The sequence below is a fragment of the Mus musculus genome, chromosome 19 (genome assembly GCF_000001635.26).
Source record: "Mus musculus strain C57BL/6J chromosome 19, GRCm38.p6 C57BL/6J".
Lineage (NCBI taxonomy): Eukaryota > Metazoa > Chordata > Mammalia > Rodentia > Muridae > Mus > Mus musculus.
Genome location: NC_000085.6, coordinates 57,337,534 through 57,360,902, shown reverse-complemented (window position 1 = coordinate 57,360,902; position 23,369 = coordinate 57,337,534). Strand labels below are relative to the sequence as shown.

The 23,369-nt window shown below is 46.2% G+C and overlaps 1 long non-coding RNA gene across 1 annotated transcript in view; it reads left to right on the top strand.

The window, feature by feature from the left end:
* The first annotated feature begins 3 nt into the window (after nt 1-3).
* Nucleotides 4-23,369, top strand: part of B230217O12Rik (RIKEN cDNA B230217O12 gene) — a 37,703-nt gene continuing 14,337 nt past the window's right edge. Inside the window, exon 1 of the long non-coding RNA NR_040316.1 lies at nt 4-889. This is a non-coding gene — a long non-coding RNA (RIKEN cDNA B230217O12 gene). The remainder of the gene's footprint in view (nt 890-23,369) is intronic.

The window sequence follows — 23,369 nt, the reverse complement described above, 5'->3', positions numbered from 1 at the left end:
GCCGACTTGAGGGCGGGGCCGATGGGGAGAGCAGGGCGGGCGGGGTCGGCGGGGCGCTGAAAGGCTGAGGCCAGGAGGGAGGGCGGGCCTGGCGTGGCGCACCCGGCGGTGCTGGCACTCGTCTCTCGGTGACCAGAGAGCAGTGTGAGGATTTGGCAGCGACGTGTTGACGCTGCGCTTGCGTACCATACGTAGGGCAAGACTGGAAGGCCGCTGGGAAAATACCAGCATCCCGAACGCAAAAAACGGACAGCGGGTCCACGTGCTAGGGATTCGACCGCATCCAATGCAGGTGGGAAGATCCCGCTAGACTAAAATAGCTTATCCTTATCAAAACCCGGAAATGCCAAATGGACACGTGGGATGAGGGTTCGGTTAAATAACGCAGGATGGTGGCCTACAAGGTTTCAGTGTGTTTCTGGAAAAGGAAATAATATTCAGGATGCCTAACACCGATGAGTGAAGCCTCAAGTTAATGAGCCCTGGGCTGGAGGCTTCCTAAAACACTATGCAAATGTGTATTAAACAAGGCGTAGAGGAAACACTGACCATTTTAAGATGGTTGATGCAACTTCTGAAAATCTGAAGAACTTTGTTTCAAGCTGGTATTAGCATTTCACGAAAAGGATCGGGGAGTTCTGCATTAGGGTGAAGTAGATTTCTCATTAACATGGATGAAAAATACCTATTGATAGTATAATTCGTTGAGCAGAGGGCAGAAGAGGGCGCCGCAACTCTGAGCAGGGTTGAGAAGCCTGTTTGGATCCAGCTCTGCCATTCTGGGCCGTGAGGTTACCAATGTAGCAGTGAAGAAAGCCGGGGATCACAGGCTCTCCTCCTTGTTATAACATTAGTAACAACACAAGAGGAGAGGAAACCAAGAGAGAAGGTAAGGGGAGACTCGAGTCTTTCTCATGCTTTGGTTGTTTGCTTCTGCTATGCTCAAAAGCAGGTAAGCATAGCCTTGCTTTCTGTAAACTAAAACGCTGGCAACATCCTCTGTTATTTGTTGGACATTGAGCTGTGTTCCTTGCCACGTTCAAGGTCCTTGTTCCTGCTCCATCCTAGAGCACACAATGTTTGTTGTTATTATTCATACTACTTATGAGGTTTGGTCAGTTTATCAACCATAATAATTTTCCTGGCTAATTACATGGCAGTTTGTATTTTCACAATGTCCTGCAGCCACAACTTGTGTAGGGAGTGATGTTTAGGCGGGCTACAAGTTGTGTGTGATGGATATTTAACTTTGCATACTTATTATAAGCACAATAAAATATATGTTTGGCTATGGGTTAATATCAATACTCAATGATTTATCTGCCTGGTCCCTAATTTCTAAGACGCACAAGTTAGCTAGAACTGTAACTGAGCCAGTAGGTAGATTTCCTACTCCCGTTCCGAATGCTGGGAGAGGCACTAATGTAAAGCCAGTAGGTAGATTTCCTACTCCCGTTCCGAATGCTGGAGGAGGCACTAATGTATAGCCAGTAGATAGATTTCCTACTCCCGTTCCGAATGCTGGAGGAGGCACTAATGTATAGCCTGCCTAGTGCTTGGATGCAGTTGTTGATGCAGTTGGACTCACCTCAACCACTGCTTTGAGGAAACCCAAGAGGAGGCTCCCTTTACCCTTGAAAACACCCTAGGTGCCTGAAGTACCTCAATTGGAACCTCCTGTATTTATTCTATTAAGCCCATAATAAATTTAGTTCTTTATAAAAACGGGACTGGAGTATTGTTTTGTGGCTAAGAACGTTTGCCGCTCTTCCAAGGTACCAAGTTCAGTTCCCGGCACCTGTGCCCGGTGGCTCACAACCTCCTGCAACTCCAGTTGGTTCCAGAGGGACCAACACCCTCGTCTGACTTTTGTGGGCATGTGCACACGTGTGAACTTGGAAGAAGCGTACACACATCCAAACACAGGGAGACTGGAGAACTGACACCCAAGTGGGCAGGAGCCAAGAAAAACGGGAACGGCTAGATGATACATATTTTCAGCGTTTGACGGTTTCTGGTGCAGTAGAAGGATGTGGGGGGAAAAAAATGTAGCACCGTTCCCCTCACAAGGCCTGATGAACTGAGAGTAAACGAATTCTGCCTCTATAAACCCCAAGAACACATTGGTCAGGAGAAGAGATGGCAGCAGAGCTAGAAGGGCAGCTGAGGGGTTAATGTGATGCACCAGTGAAGAAAGGCAGGGATGAAAAAAAGGTATCAATTCCAAGAACTTGTCCCGAGTTAGAGACCGAAAGCGTGGTTTGAAACGTTCCTTGTGGACTGCTGTTTGAGCACTTGGTTCCACCTGGTGGCGCTGTTCGGGGACGTTGTAGAACCTTTAGGAGCTGGAGGCTTGCTGGAGAAGAGCATGCTGGGAGCCTGGCTTGGAGGGCTATTGTTTGGCCCCACTTCCGGTTCCCCTTGGATCACTCAGCTTCCTGACTGCTAGGCTGGCCCCAGCCCCTGCTGCTATGCCTTCCCGCCTCGGTGGACTGTGTAGTCTCTGGAATCATAAGCAAAAGTAAACAAACCCCTTTTCCCCAAGTTAAGTTGCTTCCAGCTGTGGTTTTGTCGCGTTGACTGAAGGCAACCAGAAGAACGGGTACCTGAGCAAATGGCACAGCCAGGTTCCAGGGCAGGTGAAGTCTGTTCGGGATCTGGGGGGTCCTCCCTGCTCGGGGGGGGGGGGGGCTCACTGCGCTTCTGCAGACCTGGCATAAGATCTACTTAACTCAGGAGAGGCTAGAAATACCATATTAGGAGCATGGAGAGAAAAGAATGAAGTCCAAAGAGACTGTGAGACAGACACAGCCCTCACCCTCCTTGTCTCCTAGAGCAGGCATATCAGCCTGACCCTGCCAGATGGAAGTAGGAGAGGATAGGTTTCCTGTGGAGAATCTGAAAAGACCTGAAGAGATCCTGACAGGGAACCAATTGCAGAGCTCCTGAGCTCTTGCGACACATGCACAGGGTGCTCCCTCAGCCTCTGATCCTAAATGGATCAGATACCACGGGGCCATCAGAAATGTGAGGAATGGTTTCATCAGAAGAGATGAAGTTGTTTTTCGAACGGATGGAGACTGAGACCCAAGGAAAAGCACTGTCACTGCTGTTCTCCAAGGATAAAAGATGATACTTCATCAATAGCGAGAGTGAGCTGCTATTTCTAAAACAGCATCAGAGAGCAAAGAAGCAAGAGTAAGACACAAAGTTGAAAATTAGTATAAGATGGAAACATTTTCCACTCTGTTTGCTAAAGACCAGAGAAAAGCCAGGTGTGGTGGTATACATCTATGATCCCGAAGCTCTCGAGTCAGGAGTTCAAAGCCAGCTGGGGCTGCATCCAGCATTCCAGACCAGTCTGGGCTACCCAAGGCCCCATCTGTCCTAGATAGGCTTTCTGTTGCAGTGATAAAACACTTGCTGAAACCAGCTTGGGGAGGGAGTGGTTTGTTGTAGCTTGTAACTCTCAGAGAAGATGGCCAGCAGGGGGTGGGGGGATTATGTTGATGAATGGAATATGTATGTGTTTGAGCAGATTTTCTAGAGAACAGGGACGTTTGGTAATGGTGGTTGTGGCGGTTGCAGGGAGAAGATTGTTAACACCAAGAGTGAACATGCAGTGTAGGAGCCGGCAGTCGACCTATGTGGTGCAAACATGGCATTTTCAAAGCCTTTACACGTGTACCGTGTGTGCTAGTTCATTTACGGCAACCAACAGCATTATCATATTGGAAAGGTGAAAGGATCCTTAGGTGGTGAGATGGTGTGTGTGTGTGTGTGTGAGGGGGGCTCTAATTCTTCATCATCTCAGGGGGGACACAGCAATTGCTGAAGAGATGGGTTGTGGGTGCTGAAGATCACATTATTGCTCTTGCGGAGAACCCAGGTTTGGTTCTCAACAGCCACGCGGTCGTTTACAATAAAACCTGTAGCTCCCAGCACAGGATAACTGATGCCTTCTGGACTCTGCTAGCACCTGCAGAGATGTGTGCATATGCATGCACACACACATACACACACACACACACACACACATACACACATATACACACACACACATACATATACACACACACATACACACATACACACACATACATATACACACACATACACACACACATATACACACACACATACACACACACACACATACATACACACACACACATGCACAACGTAATAAAATAAGGGCTGGAGGAAAGTCCCGGAAGAGTACTGGTTGCTCTGCCAGAGGACCCAGGTTTACCCTCAGCACCCACACAGTGGCTCACAACTGTAACTCTCTTTCCAGAAGATCTGGCCTCCTCGGGCACCAGGCCAGCACATGGTACAAAGGCACACGTGTAGGTAAAACATTTGTACACCTAAAAGTAAATAAATTGCTTAAAAGCCTATTCTTCAAGAAAGGAAGTAAATACTGAAAGCATCCTCTCCCGGTGTTGAAAGATGGTGCCGCCGTGAAACAGGAAACAGGGAGTTTGAAGGAAGGACCTTGCCTCTCACAGCAAGCCTTGTAAAAGCTCTGGGCTGAACTGCATGCTGACACGATGCAGAATTGGTTTGGCAAGGGAGGAAACGGGAAGCAGGGAACCATTCTTAATGCTTCTTACAAAGGTTCAGGGGGATGGCAGCCCATGAGGGCTAGTAGCCTGTCAGGTAGGAGGGGCATGGTGGACTTGAAAACCAAGGTAAGGTTACAGGAAACATGAATGAGGAGAAGCTAAACACTGCGAAGTTTCTGGCTTGGATGAGGTCAGCCATCCACGTGAAGTCCCATCACTGAGCAGAGGGGATGAGAATCCATGAGCTCTAAGCCAATGAGAGACCCTGCCTATAAAACCAGAGCCGGGAGCTCCTGAGAGTGACCTCCGACCTTCGTGTGCACACACATGCTCACTCGCACCACCCAGGAGCAATGCATATGCACGGGAGGAAAACTGGGAGGGAGTCAAAGAAGTGCTGCAAATATTTTTTTCTGTGAAGTCCCAGTGATGCCAGTTACCAGGTGACTGCGGAAGCTGCCACCGCCTCCGCCACCGCCACCACCACCACCGGGGTGCTGCTGCAACCACTGGAACCTGGTTTTGTTTTGTTTTGTTTTCCCTCCCTTGCTCTTCTTCCTGTCCCTTATTCTCCCTCCATACACATTTCCTGTGATCTAGAGTAAACAACTGTAGTCATGTCTACTTTTACAAAAGCCCACTGTGCGAGGGGGTGGGGGTGGGGGACAGCGGGTAGGGTAAGTGGAAGTGGAAAAGCCTAATGAGGACGCCAGCTGCCACAAGTTGGGGCAAGGCTGAGGAAGACACCCTTTGCCACACCCCTCCCCCGCCCCCCAGCCTACAATAACAAAGCAGCTACAGGAAATGTGCAGTTCCTATAAAGTCCAGCTGCACAGACCAGCAAAATCCCACATAAAGAAGCTTAAAGGGTTGTTTCTTTAAGTAAAAGAACCTGGAGTGACTGGGAAGGTGGCTCAGTAGTCAGGGCGCTTGCTGCTGTTCAGTTCCTAGCAACCACATTGGGTGGTTCACAATTCCATCTCAGGGGAGCCAGCACCCTTTTCTGGCCTCTCGCAGGCACGGTACATACATGGCATACACACATATGCATAAATAAATACATTTTTAGTTCATTTTCTTGATTATTTAAAACTGTGTATGGGTTGTTTGTTTGTTTGTTTGTTTGTTTGTTTTGCCTTCATGTGTGTGCATCGTGTGCTTGGCGGGCAGAGGAGGGCATCGGATATACTGGAACTGGAGTTGCAGATGGCTATGAGCTGCCGTGAGGGTTCTGGGAATTGAACCTATGTCTTCTGCAAAGGCAGCTAGTGTTTCTAACCACAGGGCCATCTCTCCAGGCCAATAAAATAAAACTTTAGAGAAGTTTCCCGGGTTGAGTCAGGGCCAATATGATAACTGCATAATCTTAACATTTCTAAACCATCCCTTGGCACAGCCCTACCCGGGCCACTTCCTGGTCACACACAGGATCAGAAACACCGATTTCCAATATAGGCAGGAGCAGGAGGAAGGGAGAGAGGAGAGCTCCCGTCCTCTGCACAGGGAGTACTTCCTCATACCCCACACATCTGCTTACATTTCGTCAGCCAGGACTTACTTTTATGAGGAAAGAAAATTAGTAAATGAAATGTTGGATTCTGGGCAACCAACAGAAAAATAGTCTTGCAAGTCTTGCAAAAAAAATAACAAATTCAGTACAAATTTCCCCTCAATCTATTGTAATATATAAAAAGCATGAGACAGCAGCGAAAACATGAAATAGGTCTGTGATGAATAAAAGACAAAGGATTTTAAAGTAATACTCTATTTTGTTTTGTTAGGTTCAATGTTTGTTTTTGAGATTTTTATTGCTATTTTATAAGCACACTAAGTGGTTGGGTTCACAGTGACATCTTTGCTCATGTTTCTCTTACTCATCTCCGCGTCCTGCTTGTCCTTCTGCTACTTCATGTCACCATCCTTTACTATTTCCACATTGCCCGCCCTTAAGAGCTGATCTTCCTTTCTCAAGGACCAGACCGTTTTCCAGCCTCATGACCTCTATACACATATACACATAAGACGCTGGTGGACGCCGGGTGTTGATGGCACAAGCCTTTAATCCCAGCACTCGGGAGACAGAGGCAGGTGGATTTCTAAGTTCGAAGCCAGTGTGGTCTACAAGTGAGTTCCAGGACAGCCAGGGCTACACAGAGAAACCCTGTCTCGAAAAACAAGAAAAAAACAAAAAACAAACAAACAGAAAACCAAAGACGCTGGAGGACTCCGATTGATTCCATAGCTTGACTATTACAACACGACAGCAGTAGCCATGAATATGCATGTACCTTTCTACAACTGCCATTGCAATGGTCTATCATTGTGTATGCACCCGGGAGTGATGTAGGGGGATCATGTGGTCGTTCTGGTTTTTAATTAGTGTTCTTTTTAACCAAATTGCTTACATAATACACACACACACACACAAGTGTTTTCATGTTCCTCACAGATGTGGCAGATAGGACAGAGTTTACTTCAGCTGTTCTTCATATGCCTCCGTGGAAAAACTTAAGTCTTGCCCCTTGCGGCTTGTCCTTGTGGTCTTACACTTTACCCATGTGAAACTTCTTAACCCTCAAGAGTATGAATTGTCTGATGCTCTGAATAAAGCTGACTATTGTGTGAGACTTTAGTCCACCTAATTTCTAGGCCTCTCCCAGGTTCATGCTGCCAACGAGGGTGGTAAATATCGAAGAATTTGCATAGCTGTAATGACCAAGGCCTCTGCGTTATGGTACTGCAAACTAAGTAAAAGAATAAGTCAGTAGTAAACAAGATATGCAAACCGGAAGGTGTCAGGTAAACAAATCAGGGGAAGTGGATCGCCTCTGGCAGGAAGCTCAGAGATCGCCCATGGTCTGAACGCTTTGCGCATACCTAATGAAGATTGCGCATGCCAGATGAAGACCAGCTTGGCTGCAGCAGGGAGCCATCAGGAAAGGAAGCCAAGAGGACAATGACAGAGGCAGCCAGAGGTCAGATTGCACAGAGCCCTATCAGATCCCGGGCCCTACCAGATCCCTCTTTACGTCCTCATGTAAATAGGTTAACACGTGCATCCTGACATGTTAGAAAATGCCCCACCTTGGGGAGATTGGTTGTTATTCGTGGCGTTATTGTTGTTCTTCAAGAGTCATCCCATCAAACAAGGCCCTATGCTTGTGAATTGCCCAATTTTAGATACTCTGTTGATACAGCCCGACTCAACTCTTTAGCTCCCAGACAAAGCGATGCTTTAATAGGCTAGCTGACCATTCCATCCAAGTTCCATGAGCACCCTGATCAATAACTTGCCAGATCGAGACATCCTGGTTATTTACAATAACTTCTGCTGCCATTACAAACAATCTCTGCAGGCTCGACTCTTGTCCCAGTGCCTGGCCACACCACTTCAGAATCATCCTACGCACTGTAATCGAGGTAATCTCCATAGCAACAGCAACCGCAGCTCTCTCTTCCACCACCAGAGAGCCTTCCAAGGATGCTGGCGCCTTTTAACGCAGAGCATCTCATCATGTCTAGTCCACAGATGCCTTCTTAGGTTTCCTGAAAGATGTAGTGGGGGATGGGGACACACGTTGCAAATGATACGTGAGCTCCACACCCCTCCACGTCTCTGCCAAGAATGTTCTAACGTCAGTTTTATGGAATTCCGAGGTCAAAGTTCAATCCATCCACCAAGGAAAGTGTCAGATCCACTTCGGCTACACTAGCACATGTTAAACCTAGTCTTGCTTTTAAATGCATCCATCTGAGAACATTTGGGCTGGTCTAATTTTGACTTTTTTCCTCCCTGGTGTAGCAGTCTTCAACTTCATTGACAACATGTTCCTCAGGCTTTTATCTCTATACATACTAGGAAAATATGGAAATTCTTTCAAAATGTAAGCCATATGCTCCCGGCTAAACCTGGCATTCATCTTCTTGGAGCATGTTGGGACCTGACTCTAGTTCTGAATCTGGAGTCATCCACAGAGGACAGAAGGGGCCTTGAAAAGGACAGACATCTTCCTCAAGGAGACCCACTCCCCCATGTCAATCAGGAAGCCTCGATCCTCGAGTGAGCCAAGTGTGGGAGAGTAGATTTGGAACCGATTGGATGCAATTATGTGCATTTAACAACACACACACACACAGCGACTTGATTGCAATAACGTGATGAAATAGTCAGGCTTTTTATGGCTGTATGTGGAGTCAGCATGAAAGTGACAGACAAGTGATGTGTTCAGACAAGATCGGGTGTGTTCAGGGTGGATTGTAGCAGCACCCAGTTAATTTACCCAATTTGATCCCAGCCGCGACACATGCTCCTCGATACACTCCCCAGTGTTCTGGGTTCTCAAATGAAAGATACACACACACACACACACACACACACACACACACAGCCTTTATATTTTACATACCTTAAACAGCTCAATGTCTGGGCCACTTCCTAACCTCCACGTGGCTGGTCTACCTCCCTCTGATATTCCCAAGTTATTACTTACTAAAACCTATATTCCATCTTGCCTGCCCCAGACACAACCGAGCAGCCCTCTTGGGCTGCATTCTCCCAGCTCCTACATAGCAGCTATGCTCCTTGATGTGTTTATAAAAAGATAAAGAAATATAAGATATGTTCTATGGGGGTTTGGTGAGGTATGGGAGAAGGGGATGTCTCAGCAGGCCCATGCAGAGGCATCCCTTCCTCCTGATGGGCCACATGGTATAGTATAGAATAGAATTTATTTAGGGCATGGGGAGGGGAGTTAAGAGGGTAGTAGAGGCAGAGAAAGGGGAGAGAGAGAGAGAGAGAGAGAGAGAGAGAGAGAGAGAGAGAGAGAGGAAGAAGAAGGAGGAGGAGGAGGAGGAGGAGGAGAGGAGAGGAGAGGAGAGGAGAGGAGAGGAGAGAAGAGAAGAGAAGAGAAGAGAAGAGAAGAGAAGAGAAGAGAAGAGAAGAGAAGAGAAGAGAAGAGAAGTAGAGGCTGGCCATGGCCATGAGCACATGGAGAGAAGATTGGGGGAAGGGGAGAGGAAGAGCAAGAGAGAAGCAAGAGGGAAACAAGAGTAAGAGAGCAAGAGAGGGACAAGGGGGGCAAGCAGCCCCTTTTATGGTGGGTCAGGCCTACCTGGCTGTTGCCAGGTAACTGGGGAGGAGTTTAGACAGAATGCTAACACTCTGTCCTGCACCTCTCAGGGATGGTGTTTTTCTTCTCTTTCTCTCATCACAATGGATCTCCTCCTTCCCAAGCCTGAGAATCCTAAAAGTTCTATCTGTCTGCCTTGCCCAGTCATTGGCTGTTGGCATCTTTACCAATCAGAACCAACTGGGAGCAGGGTCCCTCAGTCTTACATGTACAAATTTCAAGATTGGTAATACCAAGAATAAAGTAATTTGCCAAAGTGGTGAGCAGTTTTTGCTAATATTCAAAACAAAATAATGTACTATTTCTCTTACAGAGCAGTGCAGTGCAGTCCTGACATTTTATTGCACAGTAAATACTCAAGCAGGGGTAAATACCTTTATCTATATGAATATCCATCTAGAAATGGGAAACATGTAGGAAAGAGGCGATTAGCACTTTGTGGTTATATACTGTAACTGCAAGAATAGACCTCTGTAAGGTCCCAAAAGAACTGCTAGGAGATGGTAATACCATCTTCGTGAAGACTAGCCAACCAGAGTGTCCACTTCCAGGTTCATCTCAGCATGAGTGACACTGGAAGCCAGGTAACTTTGGTGCTGTCTGTCTGTCTGTCTGCCTGCCTCTCTCTCTCTCTCTGTTTCTGTCTGTCTGCCTGTCTGTTCCTGTCTGTTTCTTTCTGTCTGGTTTTGATACGTTCTCATAGGCTGGCATTGAACTCATGACTATCCTGCCTCAGCGTACTTAATGCTGAGATGACAGGTATGTGCCACTGGGCCCAGCTTACCCCAGCAGCTTCTGTGTGGAGAGTAGCCTGCGGGGAAGACCAGAATGGCGGGGGGAGTCTAGAGTAGAGGTCCCAGAGTTCCAGAGAAGCTAACTACTGCAGTTGCTTTACCGAGAGAATTCAAGGAAGGGAAGGTTTATTTTGCTTTTTGTTTTTTTAGGGTTCAGTCCAAGGATGCTTGGGCAGAACAGGCAGTTGTTTTTTGCCTTGGAGTGAGCAGAAAACAGAAACAACATTTAGGAAAGAACATGGGCAAGTAGAGCCTCCAAGGACAAGACCCTGGGAGAGCAGCTTTCCTTCGGGTAGGCCAAATCCCCTGCCATCAGATTGTGAATCCATCCAGGGACTGATCTGACCTTTAGGTTGGTGTTGAGGTTTGGTCTGTTGCTATGTATTGTGGTGCTAAATTCTGTACCCAAAGGTCTAGTTGCCAACAAGTCATTTTTTATGTTGATCAGCTTTTGGTAAGTGTAGTGGCTATTCCTGGTTGTCAACTTGACTATATTTGGAATGAACTACAATCCAGAATTGGAAGGGTCACCAGTGACCCTTGTCTGGAGGCTTGGAGATAGAAGTTTCTGATCTGGATCTTGGTATGGAGAACTTGAGGCATAGTGGCTGTGGATTCCAGAAGATTACATCTCTGAGTTCAAGGTCATCAGGGATTAAAGGTGTGGTGGAACACACCTTTAATCTGGCTACACCTCCTGCTGGAGACAATATAAGGACATTGGAAGAAGGGAGTCTGGCTCTTGCTCCTTCACCTGCTTGCTGTGTGAGACTGAGTAACTGCTAGATCCTTGGACTTCCATTCACAGCTACAACTGAACCATTGTTGGGAATTAGGATGCCAACTGTAAGTCATCAATAAATTCTTTTACTATATAAAGACTATCCATAAGTTCTGTGACTCTAGAGAACCCTGACTAATACAGTAAGTAAACCTTGTTATGTAATTTAAAATAATTGGTTAAATAAAAAATGTCTACAGCCAGTTACTGGAGGGATTAGAAGTGGGTGGGTTTTGAGTTATGTGGTTGGAGGTTGAAGAGGGAGGAGAGAGGAGAAAGGACACAGAAAGAGGAGGAAGCTGTCATGAGAGGGGAGAGATACCATGACCACATGGCCAGGAGAAACAGCAAGTATCTGTGGTAGACCACTGGGGAAGCAGCCAGGCAGCAGTTAGGAAAGTAGATTAGTGACCACCACCATGTAATTGTCAAAGCCAAATAAAATAGTCATAGCCTGAGTCTCATCCATTCATAGACTAGATGGAGGTACATTTACATTGGTTCAGCTACAGGGCAGAGCCCTCAGGATTGACTTGCCTCTTGAAGGATCATGACAGATACCCCCAAACTGTACTTATGTAACCTCCTGGTGTTTCTGAACCAAGGAGGCTTAGATTAACTATAACAGAAGAGACAATGGCTGGAGTGAAGGGGGTGGGGAGAAACAGCCAGGTTCTGGGTGTGATTCTCCAACGGCACAGATAGGGTTTGCTGAGAATTAGCCATGAATGAAGAGGAAAGCAAGGAGGATGCTAGCAACAGCACTGAGGTGATGCTTAATGGAATTTTAAGTGCTTAAGTGGAATTTTAAGTGTACAACCCTGGATGTGGTCACCAAAGAGGATGACTGTGGGTAGGAAGAAGAGCTGAAAAGATGCATGTGGAGGCATCTAAGAAAGAGAGTGATGTCATGAGCTCTAGAGAGAGTTTGATATCATATGCTCTAGAAAGACAGAGTGATGACATGTGCTCTAGAAAGATAGTGATGTCATCTGCTCTAGAAAGAGAGTGATGGCATGTGTTCTAAAAAGAGAGAGTGATGTCATGTGTGCTATAAAGACATAGTGATGCCATGTGCTCTACAAAATAAGAGTGATGGCATGTACTCTAGAAAGAGGGTGATGTCATGTGCCCTAGAAAGAGAGAGTGATATCATGTGCTCTAGAAAGAGAGTGGTGTCATGTGCTCTACAAAGAGATAGTGATGTCATGTGCTCTAGAAGGAGAGAGTGATGGCATATGCTCTAGAGAGAAAATGATGTCATGTGCTCTAGAAAGGGAGTGATGTCATGTGCTCTAGAAAGAGGGTGATGTCACTTGCTTTAGAAAGAGAGTGATGTCATGTGCCCTAGAAAGAGAGAGTGATATCATGGGCTCAAGAATGAGAGAGTGCTGTCATGTTCTCTAGAAAGAGATATGATGTCACATGCTCTAGAAAGAGATATGATGCCATGTGCTCTAGAAAGAGAGAGTGATGTCCTATGCTCTAGAAAGAGGGTGATGTCATGTGCCCTAGAAAGAGAGTGATATCATGTGCTCTAGAAAGAGAGTGGTATCATGTGTTCTACAAAGAGATAGTGATGTCACGTGTTCTAGAAGGAGAGAGTGATGTCATATGCTCTAGAGAGAAAATGATGTCATGTGCTCTAGTAAGGGAGTGATGTCATGTGCTCTAGAAAGAGGGTGATGCCATATGCTGTAGAAAGAGAGAATTATGTCATGTGCTCTAGAAAGGAAATGATACCTGTGCTCTAGAAAAAGATAGTGATGTCATGTGCTCTAGAAAGGGAGTGATGTCATGTGCTCTAGAAAGAGATATGATGTCATGTGCTCTAGAAAGTGGGTGATGTCACTTGCTCTAGAAAGAGAGTGATGTCATGTGCCCTAGAAAGAGAGAGTGATATCATGTGCTCAAGAATGAGAGAGTGCTGTCATGTGCTCTAGAAAGAGAGAGTGATGTCACGTGCTCTAGAAAGAGAGTGATGTCATGTGCCCTAGAAAGAGAGAGTGATGGTATATGCTCTAGAGGGAGTGATATCATGTGCTCAAGAATGAGAGAGTGCTGTCATGTGCTCTAGAAAGAGAGAGTGATGTCATGGGCTCTAGAAAGAGAGTGATGTCGTGTGATCTAGAAGAGAGTGATGTCATGTGCTCTAGAAAGAGAGAATGATGTCATGTGCTCTAGAAAGAGAGAGTGATGTCATGTGCTGTAGAAAGAGTGTGATGTCATATGCTCTATAAAGATAGAATGTTATCCTGTGCTCTAGAAAGAGAGTGATGTCGTGTGCTCTAGAAAGATAGAGTGATGTCATCTGCTCTAGAAATAGAGTGATGGCATGTGTTCTAAAAAGAGAGTGATGCCATGTGTGCTATAAAGACATAGTGATGTCATGTGCTCTAGAAAGATAGAGTGATCTCATATTCTCTAGAGAGAAAATAATGTCATGTGCTCTAGAAAGAGATAGTGATGCCATGTGCCCTAGAAAGAGAGAGTGATATCATGTGCTCTAGAAAGAGAGTGGTGTCATGTGCTCTACAAAGAGATAGTGATGTCATGTGCTCTAGAAGGAGAGAGTGATGGCATATGCTCTAGAGAGAAAATGATGTCATGTGCTCTAGAAAGGGAGTGATGTCATGTGCTCTAGAAAGAGGGTGATGTCACTTGCTTTAGAAAGAGAGTGATGTCATGTGCCCTAGAAAGAGAGAGTGATATCATGTGCTCAAGAATGAGAGAGTGCTGTCATGTTTTCTAGAAAGAGAGAATGATGTCACGTGCTCTAGAAAGAGAATGATATCATGTGCCCTAGAAAGAGAGAGTGATGGCATGTGCTCTAGAAAGAAAGAGTGATGTCACGTGCTCTAGAAAGGGAGAATGCTGTCACGTGCTATAAAAAGAGAGTGATATCATGGGCTCTAGAAAGAGATAGTGATGTTATGTGCTCTAGAAAGAGAAAGTGATGTCATGTGCTCTAGAAAGAGTGAAGTCATGTGTCTAGTAAGAGAATGATGTCATGTGCTCTAGAAAGGGAGAGTGATGTCATATGCTCTAGAAAGAAAGAGTGATGTCATGTGTCCTAGAAAGAGAGAGTGATGTAATGTGCTCTAGGTGGAGAGTGATGACATGTTCTCTAGAAATCAAGTAAGGCCATGGGCTCTAGAAAGAGAGAGTGATGTCATGTGCTCTAGAAAAATATTGTGATGTCATGTGTGCTAGATAGAGTGATGTCATGGGCGCTAGATAGAGAGAGTGATGTCATGAGCTCTAGAGAGAAAGTAATGTTATGTGCCCTAGAACTCGAGTGATGTCCTGTGCTCTAGAAAGAGAGTGATGCCATATGCTGTAGAAAGAGAGAATTATGTCATGTGCTCTAGATAGCGAGTGATGTCATGTGCTCTAGAAAGAGATAGTGATGTCATGTGCTCTAGAAGGAGAGAGTAATATGATATGCTCTAGAAAGAGGGTGATGTCATGTGCCCTGGAAAGAGTGAGTGATATCGTGTGCTCTAGGATGAGATAGTGATGTCATGTGCTCTAGAAAGGGAGTGATGTAATGTGCTCTAGAAAGATGTAGGAAGCCGCCCTCACATTCGCCGTTGCAAGATGGCGCTGACATCCTGTGTTCTAAGTGGTAAACAAATAATCTGCGCATGTGCCAAGGGTAGTTTTCCACCCCATGTGCTCTGCCTTCCCCGTGACGACAACTCGGCCGATGGGCTGCAGCCAATCAGGGAGTAATACGTCCTAGGTGGAGAATAATTCTCCTTAAAAAGGGACGGGGTTTCGCCATTCTCCCCTTTGCTCTCTTGCTTTTGCTTTTGCACTCTTGCTTTTGCTCTTGCGCTCTTGCGCTCTGGCTCCTAAAGATGTAAGCAATAGAGCTCTTGCTCTGGCTCTTGCTTCTTGCTCCTAAAGATGTAAGCAATGGAGCTCTTGCTCTCTTGCACTCTTGCTCCTGAAGATGTAAGCAATAAAGCTTTTGCCGCAGAAGATTCAGGTTTGCTGCGTTCTTCCTGGCCGGTCGCGAGAATGCGTGTAAGAGAAAGAGAGTGATGTCATGTGCCCTAGAAAGAGAGAGTGATGTCATATGCTCTAGAGAGAAAATGATGTCATGTGCTCTAGAAAGAGAGTGATGTCATGTGCTCTAGAAAGAGAGAGTGATGTCATATGCTCTAGAAAGAGAGAGTGATGTTTGTGCTCTAGATCATCTGACCATAAAGCAACAGCTAGTTTATAAGTGGTGTCCTATTCTATTTTTCAGCCGTGCCAGTAAGCAAACAGAGAGTCTTGTGCTAGCTCAGTAAGAAACCAGTCACTGAGCTGTATTCCCAAACTGAACACTGATATAAATTAATACTAGTAATTACTCTGTATTTGACTTGTTGATGACAGATAAACTCAATGCTGAGGAGAACATATCCAACTAGACATTCAGGCTAACAGGGGAAGGACAGAACCAGACAGAGATGATAGCTACGTAATTTTGAGCAAGAATTGACACCACAGTCTGGTTCGCTTTCCAACAGCCATTTTGTCATGTGAATTTTACCTCAACAAGAAGTAAAGTAGGTGACCATGTGACCATGCCATACTGTTGTGGGACTTTCTTCAGTGGCCTTCAGTACTGTACCTGCTTGTCTGTAACAGAAAGCACAAGCCTGCCACTTGAAATCTGTCCATGAGAGTGAGGGTTTTTTTTAAGCCACTGTTCAGGCAGTGACCTGCCAAAGCAATGGCCTCTGAAAATCTAATCTGAGGGTGGAGGACTGGGGAGCTGGCTCAGTCCTCAAAGGCTGGCAGTGTAAGAGTGAGGCCTGGGCTGGACCTGCATCAAAAGCTGGGCACAATGACGTCACACACAATCCCAGTGCTGCAGAGGGAGACAGGTGGGAATAACTGGATCACTGAAGTTCACTGTAGCTAGACTAACTGCAGCAGGTTCCCAGGCAATGTGAGAGGCCTGCCTGCCTCAAAAGCAGTGGCTGAGAATGACTTAAGTTCCTCAAGGATGACCTCTGACCTACACACACGCACACACACACAGAAGCTCACATATACATGAGTATATTCACATACGTGATCACATGCACACACACATCCACACTCACATGTACACATTCATGCACTCACATATATATACACACACAGAAACACACACACACATGAGCACATGCACACACACACATGCATGCATGCAAACACACAAAATCTGATTTGAAGTGCAAATAAAGTAAAGACTGGAGGGACGTGACAAAAAAATCGGTGGGACGGTGTTCTAGACATCCCGACAAGGTGACCCATCTCTTGGGATGACTTGATCGGAGAATTGGAAGAACAGAGGGTTCTTATGATAGCACAAGAGACTGAGTTTCCTCTAATAAAGTTAAGTAATTTTGGTGGTGAGCAATTCAGGGGCTGAGGTGGAGCAAATAGGCAGAGACAGAGAAGTCAGGAACAGAAAGCTTTGGGGCAGGAAGGACCGACCACAAGGACTCTGAAGCACTTGGCAGGATAGACGTGGACTGAGGGCAGCTGTAGGCCAGGTGGATGTCAGGGAGCTAGCGGAAGGATGTGGCCAGGAAGTGTATAAATGGCAGTGTTTAGGGGGCTGTGGTTGGTACAGTCAAAGGGCTCAAAGGCAAAAGTCATAGGGATCTTTACAGGAGAGCAGGAAGGTGAGTCTAGTGGTGGCATGGCGGGGGGGAGGGTGAGAGGGCACCAACCAGAAAGGTCACGTGACTCAGACTTCACTCTGCAGCAGAGAAAACTGAGGAAGAAAGGACATTAGCTAACCCCTGAGATGTCCTCAATGCTCCCTGCCTGCAGATGCTCACAATCTTCCCACAGGGTACCAGGATCTGCTTGTGGAAGGTAGAACACAACAGAACCGATGCTATATTGCATGTAAGACTGGACTATGCTGTTGCAGGCTCTATCTGGTTGTTCTGTTATCAGTTTTGGGAGAAGACAGCTGCCACAGCTTAAGGCAGTCTAAGGACAGGCCCCTAGGGTAAGGAACTGAAGTTCTTGATGGGTTTGTGAGGGACCTTAGCAGTAGTCTCCAGCCCAAACCAGCCTTCAGATGACAGAATGCTATCTCATGGCTCCTTTGGCATCTCTTGAGACTCCCTGAGGAGACCAACTTAGATGCAGCTGAGCCAACCTACAGAAATCGGGAGATTATACACACTGCTTGTCCTAATCTGTTACATTTGGAGCAACTTGTTACGCAGCAATGGATAAATAAGAGTTGTCGTCATTTATGCAAAACCACAAGGCTGATTAGCAGTCAGTTTGAAGTGGGTTCCTAACTCTCAATGTTCTGTTAAAACACACCTTGTCCCAGTGTATATCCAAAGGGCCTCTCTTTCCAGTGATGGCCATCTTTTGATACATATGCAGCTAGAGACAAGAGCTCCGGGGTACTGGTTAGTTCATATTGTTGTTCCACCTATAGAATTGCAGATCCCTTTAGCTCCTTGGGTACTTTCTCTAGCTCCTCCATTGGGGGCCGTGTGATCCATCCAATAGCTGACTGTGAGCATCCACTTCTGTGTTTGCTAGGCCCCAGCATAGTCTCACAAGACAGCTACATCTGGGTCCTTTCAGCAAAATCTTGCTAGTGTATGCAATGGTGTCAGCGTTTGGAAGCTGATTATGGGATGGATCCCTGGATATGGCAATCACTAGATGGTCTATCCTTTCATCACAGCTCCAAATTTTGTCTCTGTAACTCCTTCCATGGGTGTTTTGTTCCCAATTCTAAGAAGGGGCAAAGTGTCCACACTTTGGTCTTCGTTCTTCTTGAGTTTCATGCGTTTAGCAGGTTCTGCTTTTTTCATAGGCAAAGAAAAGAAATTGCTGTTCCATGCTTCCTCCAGGAATACAGAGGGCGACCTGGAAGTATAAGTCTTTTCTGTGCCCCCACCAGAGTCACACGTAAGCATTTCTAAAGGATTCGGATTAACGCAATGTGTGTAGTCGCTCACCGGTAAAACCAGAAAAGCAGTTCTACTTAGCTTTTTACTCACCGCCGGGCTGGAATGGGTTCATGTAGCCAGGTACTTACTAGGCCTTTAACATTCTTCAGTTAGGTTCTGACCTTCCTGGGCAGTGAATCAATGATTGGGTCTAGTGTCTGCATTTCTGCCTGTGATCTTTCTAAACGCAGTATTCAGTGAAAGGCAGATTGCCAAAAAGGCACTTTGTGGCTCCGGTTTCTATGTCATAGCGTCTGCAATTTGTATGAGGACGATCGTTATGCCAGAGAAAGGTCTCCAGCTCCTGTGACCCTTTGACTTCTAACTTGGATCTCAGGTGTTAAAGCAACCGTGCAATTATACCTCAGTAGCTTGTCCTGCCTTAAGAACACAGCTGGAAGCAGACTGCCTTTAAGATGCTTATCTTAGTACCCACAGGGTACAGAGGTTGGCAATAGATGACTCTACAATGATGACCATACGGGAAGTACTGATTGGACTCAGTGTGTGTGGTGATTTGAATGAGAAATGTCCCCCACAGCTTCAGGCATTTGGTCACCCGTTGGTGGCACTTTTGGGGTAGCTTTAGGTGGTGAAGCCTTCCTTGCTGGAGGAAGTCTGTCACTGGGGGCAGGTGGGCTTTGGGATTAAAAGCGTCAGACACTTCTTCCAGTCATCTTCTTTGCTTTGTGGTTGTGGTTGTGCTTGTGGCTGAAGATTCAAACTCTCCGCTTCGAGCTCCTGCCGCCAAGCCTCCTCACCACATGCAATGCACTCTTAGCCCTCTGGAACCAGACAATCCCAGGTGAGCCCTTCCTCCTATAAGTTGCCTTGATTGGGGTGTTTGTGTCACAGCACAGAAAAGAAACTAACCCCGTGGGCTTATTTTTTTCCAAGTGGTTAAGAAGTTGGAAAGGGGGCATGGTGGAGGGTCCTGGAGGAATTGGAGGCAGACAGTGGTGGACAGATACAATCAAATTGCATTGTATGTGCCGATGAGTTCTCAAAGAATGAAAACGCTACATAGAAAAGAATGGGACTACAGAAGTAGCACCAGCAGGCTAGCTTCAACTAGAGCATGCGTGTTTTAAAAGTACACTTCAGGATGCTTAAGGATCTGACCTCCTTCAATCTCACCAGATTCAGACGTGTGCCCATTGTTCCTCATTACAGCTGGTGACTTAATTTGCTGTCACATAGTCTCAGCTCTAGAAGAGTCTTAAATGTTTTCCTGTTTGTTTGTTTGTTTCCTAACTGTGCTGAAAGAAAGAAAAAAAAAAGAAAGGAAGACAGGAAAAAAGAAAAATATGTGTCAGCCTTCCCTGAAATCACTTATGGTCTTGAGGATTAGAAACAATCTTCATTCCTTTGACATTCAATAGCTAGCTGTTCCCTGGCTGGAATCTTTCAACTTAAGTGTGGGTTGAGCTTACTTGAGATAAAAATGTCCTTTCATAGCGAAGGAGTTAGTGATAAGCATGCAGTCGAACTTTTGAGTTACAAAACTGCAACATAATTTCCTAGGTAGCAAACCAGGGGAGGATGCATGCATGCGTCCCCCCCTCCACACCCGGAACAGTGTTCCTCTGTGTAGCCAGTAGACCAGACTGGTCTCAGACTCACAGAAATCCACCTGCCTCTGTCTCCTGAGTGCTGAGATTAAAGGCATCCACCACCACTCCTCACTGTGCCCTCAATGTTAAGATGTTTTTATTATTATTATTGGTCTATGAGTGTTTACCTGAATATATGTCTGTGCACCTGAGGGAGGTAGAAGAGAGCACCAGACCATTGTGAGCCGCCATGTGGATTCTAGAAACTGAACTCTGGTCCTTTACAGGAGCATCAAGTGCTCTTAATCACCGAGCCATCCGTCCATCCAGTCCATGTTGAACTGTTAATGGTATTAACTTCTCTAGTTGTCCCAGAAAGCCCCAATGTTGCTAAGCTAACTTAGGCATATGAAATTTTTTAAAGATTAACCTTATAAATGTTTTTGGCAATAATTTTTTTTCATTTATTCATTCAGCATTTATTGAGTAGCCTACATGCTGGGAACATGGAGGGCTATGGTAATGGGAAAGACAAAGGCACAGGAATAATGTATACCAGCAGAGGCAGGTGGATCTCAGAGTTCAAGGGCAGCCTGGTCTACAGAGTGAGTTCTAGGACAGCCAGGGCTACAGTTACATTGTAACAAGATTCCATGAAGGAAAATAAAGCTAACCTTGTGGATGGAGAAAACCAGACCTGAACGAGGAGGTGTTAGCCAATGTGGATGTGGTGCAGAGGCATTCCAGTAGACATGCACATGAAAAGGCAAGAAACCATGGTTGCCTGGTGAAGACCCAGAGACCCGTGTGGCAGCAGTAGAGACAGCAGGAGGTGGGAGGTGTGGGGCAGCGGTGGCCAAGTGGTGTAGCACCTGCAGATGCTGGTAAAGATTTTATTTTTATTTAGCCTTTGTTTGATTGTGTCTGGCTGCTATGCGACAATTCTAGGAGACGGTGATTATGAAAACAGACAGAGCTATTAGGATGCTATGTGAGATATGGTGGTCTCCTGGGTAAGGCAGGTAGGAAGATTTTTGATCTTTGTTAAGGTAGATATATTTTGAAGGTTAAGCTGACTCCATTTGCCAATAATATGGAATATGATGGAAGGAGAAGAGATACAAATGACCCCATGTTTTTCTATTGCATCAGAAATACCAGTTGTTATTTATTGAGGCAGGGAAGGCAGTGGAGATAGCGGAGGAGAAAAATATGGAATTTACTTTAACCCTGTTTGCTTTGAAATGTTGACCAGGCCTTCAGCAGGGTGGAGAAGCCTGGCTTTAAGGAAGATGACGAATCTAGAGACACAAATGTGAAAAATCTTTCATGCACATGCACTGTTTGAGACATGAGCTTAGCTTAGTTTTTTTTTTTTTAAATGTGTATATGGGTATCTGTGTGTGTGTGTGTGTGTGCATCTGGGCTCACGTGATAGTACGGGTGCCCAGGGAGTCCAGAAGAGGATGTCAAATCCAGTGGATCTGGAGCCTCAGGTGGCTGTGAGCTGTGAGCTGTCCATCAGGAACGCTCAGAACTAAACTCAGGCGCTCTGCAAGAGCAGTGCGTGCTTTCTCCTGAAGCGCCGTCTCTCCAGCGCCTGACTTGGCGTATATCCATCTGATGGGCGTATATCCACAGAGAAGAGTTTCAGATAATGCCTGACAGGGAGGAGACGCTGCCAAAAGATGGTAGGAGAAGCACCCAGTGGTGCCGGGGGGTGGGGGTGGGGCACAAAGGAGCAGAAGTCAGATTAAAAATTGTTTCTGGAACAATGTTACTCAATGAATGCTCATGATCTAACCTACTGCTTTAGTTTGATGTCCATTGGATTCGAGGTCTATTAAGACTTTGATAAGTGGACTGACTTTAAATAATTGAGAAGAATATGCAGCCTATAAACATGATTGGCTTTTTTTTTTTCCCCCTGAGTCCTAAACCTACTGTGCCACTCACTGTGTGTCCGAGGAATCGTTTCTTAGCCTGTTTGCTTTCTGGGTCCTCCTTTCTGTAACAGGAATTGCAGAATTGTCAGGGGCACTGAGTTAAGAATTGTCAGCAGTGACTGAGACAATACCCAATAAACGGTATACAGTCAGCCATGTTTCCGTCTCAGGTTTGCAACAGGAGAAGCTATGTGGGAAGGATCAATACAGTGCTTTCAGATTCCACTGCTCTTCGAGCCCTGACTATTGTGTCTTTTCTTTTACCCGTGTGCCTGGGAGACACACCCTAGCAAACACCCTGCCACTGAGCTACACTCCTTCCTACCCTAACCCCCACCTTTATTTAATTATAGCGTCTAATGTAGCCCAGTCTGGCCCCAAACTTGATATGTAGCCAAGGCTGGCCTTGAATTTGTTATCCTTCTGCTTCTACCTCCCAAGTACTGAGATTATAGGGGTGTGTCACCATGCCTGGCCTCAATCCCCCCCCCCCTTTTAATTTTGAACTAAAAGTAGTTTTGAAAATTCACACTCTTCCTTTTAAAACCAATTGCCAGCAGAGACATAGTCACCCCGCTCCTTTGGGTTTTTGAGACGGGGTCTCTCTGTAGCCTGGACAGGTCAGGAACTCACTATGAAGGCTGTGGAGAAGGCCCCGTGAGTAAGAGCGTTTGTTGTACAAACACGAAGACCCAAGTTCACGGTCCAGTACCTACATATTAATACCTGGGCACGGCCACGGGTACCAAGTTGAGCCTGTAACTCCAACACTGTGCGTCACAGAGTCAGGCAGATCCCTGGACTCCTGGCCAAATCTAGCCAAAACAGAGGAACTCCTAGTTCAGTGAAAAGCCCCTGTCTCAAGGGAATAAAGTAGAGAGCAATAGAGGAGACTCCCAGTTTCTTCCTCTGCCCTCTGTGAACGCTCATGCAAGTGTTGTGTGCACTGCCACCCACGAGTGCACTGCATAGCCCAGGGTCTCCTGCTCATGTGCATTGCCACCCACAAGTGCACTGCACAGCCCAGGGTCTCCTGCTCATGTGCATTGCCACCCATGAGTGCACTGCATAGCCCAGGGTCTCCTGCTCATGTGCATTGCCACCCAAGAATGCATTGCATAGCCCAGGGTCTCCTGCTCATGTGCATTGCCACCCAAGAATGCATTGCATAGCCCAGGGTCTCCTGCTCATGTGCACTGCCACCCAAGAATGCACTGCACAGCCCAGGGTCTCCTGCTCATGTGCATTGCCACCCAAGAATGCATTGCATAGCCCAGGGTCTCCTGCTCATGTGCATTGCCACCCAAGAATGCATTGCATAGCCCAGGGTCTCCTGCTCATGTGCACTGCCACCCAAGAATGCACTGCACAGCCCAGGGTCTCCTTAGGCTCATGTCTATTCTCCATGCCGCTTTAGCAGAGGCTTTAAAATGGGAACATGGTTTGCCAGAGAGGCTTTAAAATGGGAACATGGTTTACCAGAGTTATTTAACTAACTAGAGATTGTTTCACAAAACACTGGCACCTAAGCCTTTGTGAATTCTCTCCAAGGATTGAGAGTAACAGCTCTTCCCCAAAACTGAACATGCAAATACATATACACATGTACAGGAATACACAT